This window comes from Schistocerca piceifrons, chromosome 2, assembly GCF_021461385.2.
Source record: "Schistocerca piceifrons isolate TAMUIC-IGC-003096 chromosome 2, iqSchPice1.1, whole genome shotgun sequence".
In the NCBI taxonomy this organism is placed as follows: domain Eukaryota; kingdom Metazoa; phylum Arthropoda; class Insecta; order Orthoptera; family Acrididae; genus Schistocerca; species Schistocerca piceifrons.
In genome coordinates this window covers 550,708,917-550,721,572 of record NC_060139.1, presented here as the reverse complement: position 1 = coordinate 550,721,572, position 12,656 = coordinate 550,708,917, and the positions used below count along the sequence as shown (strand labels likewise).

Sequence of the window (12,656 nt, the reverse complement as noted above, 5' to 3'; positions counted from 1 at the left end):
CTTAGGTCATCAGTCCCCTAGAACTTAGAACTACTTAAACCGAACTAACCTAAGGACATCACATACATCCATGCCCGAGGCAGGATTCGAACCTGCGACCGTAACAGTTTTGCGGTTCCGGACTGAAGTGCCTAGAACTGCACTGCCACCGCGGCCGGCCGTTGATAACAGGAGAAAATGAAAATTCTGTAAGATTTTCTGACGCGTAAATCGTAAACATGATTTTATGAGAGGCGCCATGAGAATGTTTGTGATGCGAAGATAAGCACTTTGCCCTACTGAAGCACGAACGTAAATTTGATGTCACGGTTCACAAGTGAGTAATGAGCCATGGCTCTGACAGGCATATCGCGCTGACAGAAAATCCCCCATACCCGGCGGTGTCACGGCCGGAAATGTCGTGGCACTGGCTAACGGCTAATACTCCCCGACTGTTTAGCGGTAAACCACAGGTTGTAATCAATTTCAATGTCACCGTTAGAGCGTCCGTCATTTCGCTCTGAATCTCGATACGTGGCTTATTTGTGACAGCAAGACAAAATTCGTCGACATTTGTGTGAAATTTGTGGCTACTAAATTTCGTAAATTGTCATACTTATCCCTCACTCGTCCTTCTCATCAATTCATCGTTGTCACAGATCCTCGTTTAACAAAAGTCATTTATGGCGTGCATATGTAAAGAAATTCTGTGAGACGTGCTGAAAGTTCAATTTGGAACAGTTGCACACTCACTGTTCTGAAAAATCCGAGAAGACGCCAAGACACAATAGCTTGAGAACGTTTTTGCCAAAGCTGTTTACGGAGGTTTTTTTGAGCCTTTTGATAGCAGTCTGCTACACACTGGGGTAATTTTGTGAATACGAGGCATGTTCTCAGAAAGTAAGAGTACTGTGACCATAACGGGATGTGTTCTTTCTTTCAGTTGAGTTTTGGCGACACTCAGTGGTACAATGGGATCTCCCTAACGACGGCGAGCATTTGCAGGAACACGGTAGTACGTAAACACGCTCTGTAGTGTTCTGTTGCGTGAAAGATGTCGGTGTGAAAGCCCGGCAGGGGCACGCCATGTGCTGTGATCAGCTTCCTACTCGCGGAAGGAATAACACTTGCCGAAGTTTTTTCGCGAATCAAAACGGTTTACGGCGAAGGTGTAACGAACAGAACGAGTGTGTTTATGTGGAGTAGGGAGTTAAGTGGAGGCGCAGCAAATGTTCATGACGAATAGAGGAGTGGATGGTCTTTCATTATGACTGATGAGCTAGTTCAAGAAATCGAGGAAACTTTTGGTGAAGACCGCCGATTGACAGTGGATGGAATTTCTACGATGTTTCCACAACTCTCCGGAGCTCTCTTATACGAAACACTCACGGAAACGGTGCACAAGATGGGCCCAAACCAGATGACTTAGCAGCACAAGAAAAATCGGATCAATATCACTCACGAGTTTCTTGAGCGACTTGAATTGGAAGATGAGGATTTTCTGGGCGCTGTTGTGACTGGAGATGTAACGTAGGCAGCCCATCACGTGTCTGAGACAAAAAGACAATCGTTACAGTGCCGTCACACCAATTCTCCATCTACAAAAAAATTAGAAACAACAATTTCGGGCAAAAAAATTGTGGCCTCAGTATTTTGGTCGAATTTTCGCCTCAGGAGGAGACCATCCACAATAAAACCATATTCAGAAACCCTAAAAAAAACTCAAAAAGAGCATTCAAAACAAAATGAGGAGAATGCCGAGAAGAGGGGTGTGCTTCTTGCACGACAATGCCCCTCTTCACACAGCCTTAACCCCCGTTGCCCTTTGATTCACTTATTTGGGATGTTTTGAGCTACCCCCGTATGCCCCTGACGTAAAACTTCAGATTATCATCTCCATGAAGGCACACGAGAGGAATTAAATTTTCAACCGACGAGCAGATGCAGAAGGCGGTTCTGAAGTGGGAGGAGTTGGTGGGAGAATTCTGCCTGCCACAAATGCGGAAACGTTGACTCGCTCGCACACAAGTTTGTTTGCGGAGCAGTGCAGAACGTATAGAATTTTCTAAGCAACAAACTAGCAATCACTGGTAGGACGAACGCATGCTATCTGAACGTTCGTAAAGTAATGAGGCCTGACCGCGTGCAAACATTACTAAACAAATTGCAACACTATGGATGATGAAACATACAGCCACCTCCATTACTGAGGTACGAGGTTATACATTCTCCGAATATTCGTCTCACATTGAAGAGGGGGAATATTTTTGGATTGCGCGGGATGACAATCATTCGAAAACATTTGACAATATGCTTCATATCACAATCAGGAAATCCTTGCAAGTTCTCTCCGCTACGCCAGTTAATAGAAAATCGACGCTATGTGAAAGCAGAAACTAGAGAAGAGTCTCTTACGCTGTTATAGCTGTTTCATGTAAGTGTTACTGGTGTATGAATTGCAATAGAAATCGGCAACAAAGGAAAAATAAGTACATGGATAAATACAAATTTCCTCAAAAAGAAAAGAGAGATTGTCTTTCAATCATTTGGAGGATGAATTTTCAGCAACAGAAGATTGGTTTTATTTAATTACAAGAAAAATTTCTTTTTTCCTGTAGGTATAGTTAATTCTTTCCTCCATAATGTCCACAACGAAAGTTTCTTTTCTTGTCAAGTGTGAAGATATACATTTTATTAAGCCAAGAGTAAATTTGATTCACCATTTATCTTTATAAAACTAATTTAATTACTTCCTGATGTAGGAAGAATTTTTTTCATTTCAATATTATTGATTGTCAGTACATGCGCATAAAAAGAATTGCACTTGACTGGAAACCAAGAGGTCGCGGGCTTGAACCCCTGTGGGACCTTGGATTTTTCAGTCTGCATTTTAACCTGGCCTTCACTTCTCAACGAAGCGATAAGTCGCCACAAACGAAATGTTGTTCGGATTCCACGTTAAACTGCAGGTCCCCTTTTCCCGGTTGGATAACTGGGGTAGGTTAGCGACAAGCAAGTCACCGAAGTGGGTCCAATAGAAAGATTTGCACCCGGTCATTCAGCCACACGAAATTATCATTTTTTTATTTTTTAGGAAATAATTCAGTACGACCAATTATAAGTCATATAAGTCACTAACAACAATGCAGCAAGTACTATTTTACGGTACCTAAGGTTGGACTTAAGGTCAGAACAATGTCGTAAATAAAATTAATATCCATCGTAGGATTTGCAGAGGGATTGCGAAAGGCAGAAAGAGAGAAAAGATATTAAAAATAAATTCGCATAAGGTGGTCGATACTACAGTACAGTAACTAGCGACCCGTCCAGGCCTCGCACGTGTACCACTGACAAGGAAACATCACCAACTTGACCTCATATCTCAAGGAGGAAAAAGCACTCTTGCGAGATATCAAGCCCCAGGAAACGAACTGTGCGAAAATTTGGGACATAATTCTGAAAGTACGCAGTTATGACCTTTTTAAAGTACAACTGTTAAACTTTCGCGCGCACTAGTTGTTCGTCACTCGTTCTGCCCCACTGCAGCCGCATAATTTCCGAGCGCCCAGTACTGTACATTAGAGTGACATCCAAGAGTCCTCTTGTTAGCGGGATGTTGAAGGTGTGGGAAGAGAAAGGGGGAAGGGGACACGTCTGCCCAATGTGTTTTGAAATCTTGTTCGCACGTTATTCTGCGCAAAAAATAATAAGTAACATGAGTACATACCATGGCAGCGTCAAGCACAAATACGTTCAGTATTATTGTAACAATATATACTACTCAAAATCAAATTGAATAAACATACGAAACTGAAGAATCATTGTGAAATGAAGTTAATAATTTTCCATGTACACTTTAATCATACCGATGACGCAACAATAATTCGTCGACTGGAAGCGTACGTCACTTTAACTATATTTTTTTTCAGCATACTTCTCGAGTGCGCCGATTAATCAACATACCTACGATGTTTCAACGCCCTGCGGTGTATAAAGCCTGCACTGCAGGACTTACAGTACCGTCAGTTTAATTATCTGTATAACCAACTGGTATATGAATAAGCGACTTTGTAATTGCAAGAACAAGAGGCAGGGGAAGCTATGACAGCTCTCTTGCTACAATTCGTCTGGTTTCAAAATGTAGCATACGAGCGTATATGCAGTGACTTACTGGAATGGAACCAAATGAGTGAAGGCAAAGTTGAAAAGTGGAGACCGACATATTTGAGAGGCTAACATAGTGATTCTGCAATTTTTCCCGCCGTATTTTATAGTAAAATAATCGACGAGAAGACTGATTGTTGTTATTGTCTAAAGTGCACTACATTACGGCGATCGATCCTGATGATATCGACAGGAGCAATGGCTGAAATATTGTACCTTTTAGACAAAAGCAGCCGACAGTTCACCCGTGGATTGTTTTGTAAACGCAGTAATTTTATATAAGGCACTAAGTGAAGAATATGTTCCAATTGTTAAGAACTGGCAAAAGCCATAGGTAACGTTCATTATTACCCTAACTGCTGTATTTGCCCGGAAGAGCTATATACGAGGAAACGACTAGATCAAATGATGATTGTTTTTGAATCAACGGTCTTCCAACTGCTTGATACTGTCCTACAGCCATTCTTATTTTGTGGTAATCTTTTCAGATCTTTTTGTTCACTACCTCCAAGATCCTCTGTAACAAATTATACTTTTGCTATTCCTTGTCTTGTTGTTGTCGTGGTGGTGGTCTTCAGTCCAGAGACTGGTTTGATGCAGCTCTCCATGCTACTCTATCCTGTGCAAGCTTCTTCATCTCCCAGTACCTACTGCAACCAACATCCTTCTGAATCTGCTTAGTGTATTCATCTCTTGGTCTCTGTCTACGAATTTTACCCTCCACGTTGCCCTCCAGTACTAAATTGGTGATCCCTTGATGCCTCAGAAAATGTCCTACCAACCGATCCCTACTTCTAGTCAAGTTTTGCCACAAATTTCTCTTCTCCCTAATTCTATTCAGTACCTACTCATTAGTTATGTGATCTACCCATCTAATCTTCAGCTTCTATTCTCTTCTTGTCCAAACTATTTATCTTCCACATTTCACTTCCATACATGGCCACACTCCATACAAATACTCACAGAAACGACTTCCTGACACTTAAATCTATACTCGATGTTAACAAATATGTCTTCTTCAGAAACGCTTTCCTTGCCATTGCCAGTCTACATTTTATATCTTCTCTACTTCGATCATCATCAGTTAATGGAAATCATTTCTGTTGCTCGTTCAGGCGCGAAGTTAACTAGAGTGTCACGTATATTCCTAAGATTTTTTCAGTGACTTCTTTCCTCGCATGTTCTTTGCAACATACCTTCATTCTTTACATTTTTGTAAGCGTAATTTTTTAGCATTCATTGAAGCACTACATCTTAGACGCTTCCATCTTCTCCAGCTTCTAGTTTTCCTTCAATTGTGCGCCAATTAGACTCCGAAGTTTTTCTTACTTCGGCCATCTTAACCCTAGATTACTAAACTCCCGAAAAATTTGCCATTACATTGGGGTGTAAAACAGGCCATTTGGTGTTTAATTTGGTATGTAATATACCCTTGGAGATCTAATAATGGCAATTAACTGATGCATAATTTATAAATTATGACTTGCGGAGTAGTAAACTCTACGATGGTTTACTAACAATGTAAAATTCCCTCCCCCCTTCCCCCTTTAGTGTTCTAGGGTTAAGTAGTCGACTTGTTTTCTTCCAGTCTTACACGTTTTCTTGAGAGTTCTTCATGTTCATAAAATTGCTGTTCTTCGTTATTTTTACTGATCGGCTCTTTCGTATTTGGATTGCATCATCATTATCTGAAGTTCTGTGCCTGATAAATCCTCGTATTCAAAAGCGTATTTTGTTTTCCTTCATTTATGAACGGAAATGTTTTTGTAAGTAAGAACCAAGAGACAACGAAAGTGCAGTTGAAATTATTACATCGATTCGATACATGGCGTATTGCTGTTGCTGTACTGCACGCAACTGTCCAAGTAGGAACACAGTTTGAGTAAAGCATAGCGAGCGCGCCGTCTCATTAGTTGCCTCAGACACAGCGGCTGCATGCAACGAACGGCAACTTGATCCTAATTGCTGCCGGGCCCGGCTCACAACAGCGCAGAGCTGCCTGCTCTGGCTCGGTACAGGGAACATCAGCTGGAAGTGCGGCGTAACAGAGCTCTCTGCTACCGCTCTAGGATAGCGCTCGACGTAAAGCGCAGTCCCTGAGGCTGGTAAAACCGTAGTGGTGGCTAAAGAACCCCCAGCTACTTTGTAAACTAATACTGCAACTTCATTTGTTGATGAAATTTTCAAGCAAGAAGGCTTCAATAACCGACATCAAACTCCCGCTTGCCTTTACACATCATCGAAAAATATTACAAATGTCTGCATCTTTGAGGATAACTGCCAAAAGAAAGCTCACAATTCGTTAAAACTAGCAACTGGCCGAGCATAAAGGTTAGATCCCGCGAGCATCGTGCATTCTGTTGTTGCGCAGGAAATGGTGGGAGAGGAATGTGGTGTGGGGAGGGGTTGTTTCTGTGTAAATTCTTAACAACATTACAATGTATTGATTACTCAGAGGTTGAAAATACCGCTTCATTTGTAAATTACTTTATTTTCACACGACCGGTTTCGGACTGTTATAAGCCCATCCTCAGGTGTCGTACTGGAAATAGCAAAATATATTCCCTTCCCAGGCAGTCGTTCGTAGTACTGTCTGGTGCTACTTGCGCATTGACATAGGTTTCGTAACACCTACCCCAACCGGTGCTTTCGAAATGTTTTTTAAAAGTTTTTAAAAAAATTGTTTTTGGTATGTGTGTTGCGGCGTGTGAAAATTATCTCCCGTCTTTTGCTATTTCCAGTATGACATCTGAGGATGGGCTTATAACAGTCCGAAACAGGTCGTGTGAAAATAATTTTCAACTGAAGCGGTATTTTCAACATCTGCTATAATGCTCAGTTTCGGATGTTCTGCCACCAGGATTGTTTATTGATTACTGAATTTCAACAGCTCCGAGTGCAGACGCAAGGTAACAAAAGTAGAGTATTCAGCGACTAGTTTACCAAAAAGCACACCTTACTTTCCAACATGATAGAACGCATGATACAGTAACTTTCCCTTTTTGATTTCACCAGTATTACCAAAAGTAATAAAGCAAGAGTAATGGGAGAACAAGAAGACACAAAATAATGTCTTATCCCAGAATAAGAACGCCTAAAATATATCCTATCAAAAGCTGTCACCCTACCTAACACTAAACAAATAATTAATAAATGAGCGAAAATCAGCAATAGAATAAACCGGCCGAAGTTACCCTCTACTGGGCACAATAAGTGAGAACAAGGTCAGCAACAAGGAGAGATTAAAATTATACTGAACACAACAACAATAAAACAAAATTTTCTAACATCGCTACACTAGATCCTACAGCGGCCTCGTCGTAGTGGAAAACTGTTGTTATTTGTGTTGTAACTGCGACCGGGACGGTCGCGGGGTTGAAATGACGGAAAGCGCGGCGGGACCCGTGGAGAAGCCCGCGAGCAACAACACAACGGGAGAGGATGGACACGACCAGCGAAGGACAGAACGAACAACAACACGATCGAACAACGGAGTCACAAGGAAACCTAAAAACCACGTCCACTCGTACACAGAACGAGAAAGTAAGTAAGCTATCTAACGCAAGGCAATGTGCCACAGACGTACGCGAGATTAGACTGACTGGCCGAGCTTTTTTTTCTTTATTGAATTTCGATTCCCCCCCAAGGGGGCGGGCTGGCAGCAGCAGCTTAGTACGCCGCTCTTCAGCCTACAGACTTTGTTTTAAAAAGGTGAAGATAATATATAATAAAATAACAGGCGATAAAATCGAAGACTTAAAGGGTAACATGGCGAAAAAATCGTGGAACTTAAAACATAGAACAAAGGGATGATGATGCTAATAAAAATACATACGAAGCAGACAGGTAAAATAATAGACGATTAAAAAAACACGGCGACAGTCTGGTTTCTGTTCGCAAAGGAAATAAAATTCACATCCAGCGACAACTGGTTTCTGTTCGCAGTACGGGAAAAGATGAAACAACACTGCGCTAAAATATGATATACCACAGCTGAGAGCACGTGGGAGGAAAATAAAAAAAGGGGGGAAGGTGAGGAAAAGCGAAAGGGGGGAGGGGGAAAGGAGCCAATGGAGGATGAGGACCCATAAGAGGGGGGGGGGGGGGGGTGCTGGGCAGACGCGACAGGGAGTGGGGAAGGCAGAGGAGGGGAATACAAAAGGACTCGGGGGGGGGGAGAAGGGAGGTACGGAGAGGTTAGGCAGGGAGAAACACAGGATGGAAGGGGGGGGGGAAGAGGGAGCCCATGGAAAGGATGGAGGTAAGGAGGGGGGGGGGTGAGGATCAGAGTTGTTAGGAGGGATAAATGGAGGGAGAGAGAGCATTATCTGGGAGGGGGAGTTGATGGAGGCCACCTTGGGAATGGAGATGAAGGGTGTAGAGATGGAGGGTAGGGGGGAACTGGCCGAGCGAGAGGCAGGCGCTTAAGTACGCTATCGGGGGCGCCGCTATTGGCCGCTGGAACCACGTGTTTCACTGTGGCGCCCTCACACTAAATGAGGGCCAGGAGGCGCGCGCTGCCACAGCTTATGGCGCGATGGTGCAGAGACCTCTAGGAGTCTTCGAGTCCATGACGTCTGGCGGGGATTCAAATTCCGCGGCGTGCGGTACCAGAATTTGGTAACTTCATTTGGCCAACCCAGACACACTCGTCTGATCTAAAAGACTACACTAATAACAACGAGCACAATTTATTTTAACTGTTCTAGCCAGAAACATACTGCTGCTAACAACACTAAACTCCTGACCATGACGCGTTTCTTGGATCCACGAAATGAAGCACCGTCCGCGGCTCCAGAGCGGAACGACACCTCATGTTGATGGCGAGCCACCGCCAGTCCCGACTGCACGTCCACCCTGCTACCCCGCTGCCTTGCTCCAAGACTTCCTGCATCACCATGTCCAGCCATCTGCTCTGTTCGCGAACTGCTAGCTGCGCTGCCTTCTAGCTGACCATCTTGATACTCTTCTCTGCTGCAGCTCCCACAGTCGACGACAGGCGTCACCCAATCCTCCTGCTACATCGGTCCGCTGTCGCTGGCGACTCACTTAGCTCGTCATCCAGGCACATAACCAAGACCAACTGGCGTGGCATGCGTGGCCCAGCGTCCCACAAAAAGTCTCTCCTGCTGCTCTGCCCATAGCTTCCCTGGTGCTGGCTTCATGTAGATGTTACACGTTGGCTCCCACTGTGGAATGTTGCAAGTCGTCTAGCTTGCCTTCTGCCTTTAATAAGCCAACACTATCTGATCCTAGTCATGACTCGCGATATGTGGGACACATGTTTCTCATCACTTTATTTAACTCTGATTACCATACTCGATTCTGATTACTGGATTTGATAAAAGTGCAGAGAATGTCTGTCTGAACTTACTTCATTTGCAGAGTAATAATTATAGCTATTAAGAGTGCTTTACGTTGGTTAGTACCTCCAAGTACATGTGCCAAGAGCAAGCCATTCACTCTTAGTTTCCTCTAGGCAGCAGATGAGGTATTGAAATGTGGATGCGTGGGCGAATAACGGATAATCTTTACTGACAGGCATAATCCACTTGACGGCGCAGTCACGACCACGCAGAAAAAATCAGGTAGTAAATGACGTGGCATGTTTGTCCGAAGACTGTTCGACACAGGAAAGACATATTTAGGTACCACTTAAAAATCTGCACTTGGATTCGTTAGACCTTGTACATACATCTAAACTAAACTAAACTAAACTCTGTCCGAACAGGCCTCGGAAGGCCGAACGGTACCGACCGCACACCGTGACATCCTTAGGCCACAGGCGTCACTGGATGTGGATATGGAGGGGCATGTGGTCAGCAAACCGCACTCCCGGCCATATGTCAGTTTACGAGACTGGAGCCGCTACTTCTCAATCAAGTAGCACCCCGTTTGCCAACAGCGCTCGGCAGACCGGATGGTCACCCATCCAAGTGCTATCCCAGCCCGACAGCGTGTAACTTCGGTGATCTGAAGGGAACCGGTGTTACCACTGCAGTAAGGCCGCTGGCTTCTACATACATCACTGGTCTTAAATGTTGTTTATTATTTTATTTACTATAAACAATCGATTTTACTGGTGTTAATATATTCACTATAGTTTCTCTCATAAGTATGAATGCCGTTTGTACACTGATATGAAAAATTGAAGCAACAAACGGAAGTTTTCAAGATTGCATTTATTTTGCCACAAAATACTATAAACAGGTGATAGTAAAGTAGGAATAATGTAAAGAATACAGAACGTAAACAACTGCAACAAGCATGAAGGTAGACAAAAATATTCTTCGTTTTTTCCAACTTAACGGGTTTACATACACACATTTCGATAATTGGTTAATGTGCTTAGTATGGTGTGTGACCATGTCTGGCAGCAATATAGGCCTGACAAAGACGTGGCAGGCTGTGAATGATGTCGTCAATCTCATGTTGAGGCAATAGGGCCCAGCTGAGCTACTCGCAACTCTTGCAGAGTGGTTGGTGGATGCTGACGTGATGCAGCCCCTCCCTAGTGATCCCAGACATGCTCTACGGGATTCAAATCGGCAGGGCGACCAGGCCACGTCCGGCGTCCAATATCTTCCGTTTCCCAGAAAACATCAACTACCATTGCTCTATGAGATCGACGAAGTCTGAGCCCACGACACCTCGCAACTACCGTCAAGAGGTCCAAACATCTCATCACGATACCTGACAGCAGTTAAGCTTCGCCGATTGACCCGTACAATTTCATAAAGTGGTGTTAGAGTGGTCAACAAAATTCCTGCCCACACCATTAGGGATCCTTCTCTACATCGGCCTCCTTCCACAATGTTTGGGCCCCGAAATCGTGTTCCACGTGCTCTCCAGATGAGAATCCTTCGAGAATCACTTTTCAGGCCAAATAGTGACTCATCTGTGTAAAGAACATTGGCCCTCTGTTCGACTGTCGAGGTGGCATGTTGACGATTCCACTCTAGACGTTCCCGTCTGTGAAGACATAAAGCAGGTGTGAGACAGTAAAGGCCCTCTGCTGAAGCCTTTCGTACACCTTTTGCCTCGATACAACATATCCAGGGGATGCTTCGAGGTCAGATGCCAGTTGCCGTGCAGTAATTAGGCGATACCATCGTGCCCTTCAAGGCAAATAACAGTCCTCTCTTTCTGATGTCACAGTTTTTCGGCCCTGCCCTGGTCTTCAAGATACAGTTTCGGTTTCTATAAACTGTCGCAGCATCCGAGAAACAACAGAACGATGCACATTAAGCCATCGGGTTACATCAGTTTGCGATTGTTCTACTTACATTCTTCCTATTGCCTTCCACTGCAGAGTGTCTAGCAGGCATCTTCTCTGCGCCATACTGCACCGTCTGTGACTGTGCACACAGAGATTGTGGTCGTTGGGACTTCCTGCAAACACTACCCTGTTTGATAGGTACCCTCATGTCATTGTTGGCGTGGTTGTCCGTTGACCGGAATGCCATCTCCCGTGCAGAACGCGATCTTATGGACATCAGTTGACAGTCTGTATGAGCATATCGTGAATTAGACACAGGATGGGGAAATAGAGGTTTGTTGCTTTAATTTTTGATACCAGTGTATGTTTCGAAGTTGATAGGATTGAGGTTTCAGCGACTATTTGTCAATTGTATTTGACGCACTCGTTTTCAGAGCTAGTTTCTTGTTTAGTTAGCACCTGTTGCATAGTGGTGTACTCTCCTGACATCTTGTAATATAAACGACGGTATTTGTAATTCACAGTAATATTTCCCTCGTTATAAAATATAAAATCCATTCGCGAGTCGTGTGTAAGCCTGTTTACAGCCAGTTATCTTCAGCACCGTACACAGAAGCAAATAGATTGTCGTGAATTCAGTTCCTTCTTACATCCAATTTTAGTGATTTTATGGCGTGAGATACTGCTTCAAATGAGGAATGAACATTGCAGATAACATTGTTTCACAAATTAGCTCGAAAATAGTCGCCGATGAGATTTCCACTGACAGTGCAAACGTAGGACGATTATTGAAAATATACAACATGACAAAAACAGTTTATGCACATACGCAAATATAACAGTCATGTTATGTACTAATTATTGATTGGTTTTTACGGTTAGAGGGATGAACTAACATTCGCGAATATTTCTTTTAGATGTATAAAAATGACGTGAGGGAGGTAGCATAGGTCTGTGGCAGTAGTAGTTCTGGTTGATTTTCTAATGGACTGTTGAGTGGAGGCTACAGAAAAGCACGCGGAATATTCAGAGTTTGGAAGACACTCTGATGCAGATGATGTAGCTACTATTTCTACCATTTGAAACACTACTATAGCGACTGATGGCACTCTGTGTAATACAGTGTCGAGTGGCCCTGTATGTGAAACGTCTGGCATAGGTTCGTCATCTAGCGTAGAGTGTTTGGCAGTGCTTGAAGAAGCATTTAATGAACTTGAAGGTACTAACCAACTTAAAACACTCGTAATAGCTGTAATTATTACTCTGCAAATGAAGTAAGTTCAGACAGACATTC

At 43.6% G+C, this 12,656-nt stretch overlaps 1 pseudogene; it reads right to left on the bottom strand.

The window, feature by feature from the left end:
• Positions 1-10,039: 10,039 nt before the first annotated feature.
• LOC124778971 lies at positions 10,040-10,157 on the bottom strand (annotated as a pseudogene).
• Positions 10,158-12,656: the final 2,499 nt, after the last annotated feature.